Source organism: Etheostoma spectabile, chromosome 23, assembly GCF_008692095.1.
Source record: "Etheostoma spectabile isolate EspeVRDwgs_2016 chromosome 23, UIUC_Espe_1.0, whole genome shotgun sequence".
NCBI classification, from domain to species: Eukaryota; Metazoa; Chordata; class Actinopteri; order Perciformes; family Percidae; genus Etheostoma; species Etheostoma spectabile.
The window spans coordinates 8,940,914-8,943,244 of NC_045755.1; the positions used below are offsets into that span (position 1 = coordinate 8,940,914).

General features: G+C 39.6%; 1 protein-coding gene and 1 pseudogene across 15 annotated transcripts in view; both read left to right on the plus strand.

Annotated features, from left to right (window-relative positions):
* The window catches only part of nrcama (neuronal cell adhesion molecule a), a 1,100,153-nt gene that overhangs the window by 565,269 nt on the left and 532,553 nt on the right, over positions 1 to 2,331 (plus strand). The gene's annotated exons all lie outside the window — the stretch shown is intronic.
* The window catches only part of LOC116673021 (plexin-B2-like), a 279,884-nt pseudogene that overhangs the window by 124,866 nt on the left and 152,687 nt on the right, over positions 1 to 2,331 (plus strand).

The following is a 2,331-nucleotide window of genomic DNA, read 5'->3' on the forward strand; positions in this document are numbered from 1 at the left end:
ACACACACACACACACACACACACACACCCCTCTCTCCTATTTGGTTTTCCTCCCGCTATTTGAACTCTATGATGTTGTTGACGCTGCTGTCTTTACTGGAGCTTTCATACACAAACACAAAAAATATTAGAGTCTCCTAATACTTTGGTGTGATGGTTACAGTGGACATAAATACAAGTTTTTAAGACAAAGAAACAGAGAAATTAGTATAATTACCCAAATTAGACTGACTAACTCACCCCAAAAAGTCCTTTCACAGGGTTTTTGGTCCATGAAAAAAATGTCTAAAACTCAAACTGGTCCTCACAAAGATAGTATGAAAGCATAACACATAATAACACAAAACAATCATTGTATTTCCTTTTTTTGCAGCACTTTTTGGAAACCTTGTGTTTGTTGAAATTGGGCTGTATGAATAAAGCGGATTGAATTGGATTGGATCCAGATGCTGGTTGGTAATAAATCGGATTTCATATTCTGCTTTAGTAAAAAAAAAGCTTAATTTTTAAACGTTCTCCGGGGTGAAAGTTCTGTTTATTTGACCCAAGCTGCCTCCTAATGCGGAACCTGGCGCTCATACGCTTTATCAAGGCGACCACTAGAGGGCGCAGCCACTACACACCTTAATGAGAGTCGTAATTGCTGCTTGACAAACGACCTATGGGAGCGTTTTTTGGGGAAAAGAACAGCCTCGCTTGTATTTCTAGTAATAAAGCACCAACTCCCCCTGTGAATGAAAGTGTTGCTACCTATTGATCCCCTTATTGTCAATTGAATGATTATATTGATGTTTTCTTATGAGCACTAAAAGACACCATGTGGGTTTGCTGTTTTGTTATATTATTAGCGTGTTATTTGCTTTTCTCTACATGCTTGTACATGCTTGTACATGCTTGTACATGTGCATACTTACGTACTTGAGTAGATTGTCTCCCTTTGCCATCCAGTTTCCACGCTCTCCATTTTGAAAGGAGGAGGAGCAGCATGGCTCCATTGTCCCCTGTGGGTTGAAAGCTGGGTGTGGTCAGGTTTTGGTCCGTCAGACATCTTTGATGTGGATTTGTATATAATGCCACTGTACATCACTGCAATAAACATGTCATTATCACTGGTTTGCATGGCAAGTCCCATTATTAGACCGGGGCAAGTTGCTCTTCTGATGAAGCTAGATGAAATAGTCAAACCCAGGAGGTGTGACAGTTGGAAAGAGCGTAAATACAACCCAAAAGGGCTTTTCATAGTTTGATTTTGTGTGTCTGTCTGAGTGAAATATTCAAACCCAAGACACTGTTTTTTTGTTTTTTATTTTAAGGCGGCACCATTTCTTCAAATGGAAAATATTCTGGATGCTTTGTGCATCACTTAACCCTTGTGTTGTCTTCCCCTCAATCCAAAAAAACCTGTTTTGGTCACTTTTTTTTCAACATTATTATCACTTTTTTTTTTACTTTTTCAATGTTGTCGGTTCTTTTTTGATGTTTTTTTTTTTTTTTTAAAGGTTTTTTGATATTTTTAATGTTGACATTTTCAGCGCTTATTTTGACGGCTCAAAAAGAATTACAAACGGGTCAAATTTGACCCAAGGACAACATGAAGGTTGAAGGAGAATTCCGGTTGTTTTCAACATGTAGCTCTGTTGTTTTTAAGTGTGTAGTCCTGCCAGTAGCGAGACAAATGAAACCAATCGGTGCTGCCTGCACCGAGTTATCCTCCTGCTAGCGTTAGCACCCAACAGGCCAAAATTAGGACAATCCACCGGAAAAGAGGAAATAAACGGGTATAGATTAACACAACTTTTATGCCTTTCTGTCACATCTACTGCAGTCAGATTCACTGTGTTCCCTCGGAAGGAAGAACTGCACATGGCTAGGCGCTGGTAATGACCCTTTGACCATGTTTAGAGGCTAACAACACGTTTAAAACTCGCCCTGTTTAAGCCTGTTGGCTGCTAACGCTAGCAGCAGGATAACTCTGTGCAGGCAGCACCGATTGGTTTGATTTGTCTCTCTACTGACAGCACTACACACTTAAAAAAACAACCAGACCTGCATGTTGAAATCAACTGGAAATCTCCTTTAAAACAAATTCCCTCATAATTGCATCAGTCACTTCTTGTGTCTTTGGAAACGTGAAAGATCGTTAAGATCTGGCCGGAGAATCGGAGATTTGTACTGACTGATTCATGTTTTTGAGCTTTCTGAGATCTTGTTCAGTCAGTCAGCTTCACTGTAAAATGTTACAGGATTATTGCACACAGTTTAAGTCCTTTTTTGCAGTTTGGTACACATTACCTATTGCTACAACTACACACACACACACACACACACACA